Raw genomic sequence first — 444 nt, 5'->3', positions numbered from 1 at the left:
CCCTGCGCCTGGCATGCTGCAGGGGTGGTGAGTGACAAAACCGGCTCCCAGCCAGGACGTGGCAGGGCTGATTCAGAGGGACGAAGCGTTGTCGTGTCTCACCAGTGCCAGGCCAGGCGCTAGGGCGGGTGGCCAGCCCCACAGGGGTACTCCATGCACCCCATGCACGCTGTGGCCCGTGGAGTGAGCTGTGCAGTGCAGGCACCTCTGGCGGCTCCTGCACACCCGTGGGTGCTGTGGCAGGGGGACACGGGGCTGTTCTGCAAGAGGAGGGTGCAGAGAGCATCCCCCAGAGCCGAGACTCCTCTCCCCGCTGCCCTCAGAGGGGGCTTGGTGCAGCCAAGGAGGCCGAGCAAAACGCTTTCCTCCTGCCCTGCCGGCCCAGCCTGTGCCCGGGGTGGGTGGTTATGGCCCCTCGCCAGGGTGAGGGCCACCGGCCGGAGC

Source organism: Egretta garzetta, unplaced genomic scaffold, assembly GCF_000687185.1.
Source record: "Egretta garzetta isolate BGI_Z169 unplaced genomic scaffold, ASM68718v1 scaffold382, whole genome shotgun sequence".
Taxonomy (NCBI): Eukaryota; Metazoa; Chordata; class Aves; order Pelecaniformes; family Ardeidae; genus Egretta; species Egretta garzetta.
This window is presented reverse-complemented; position numbering follows the sequence as displayed.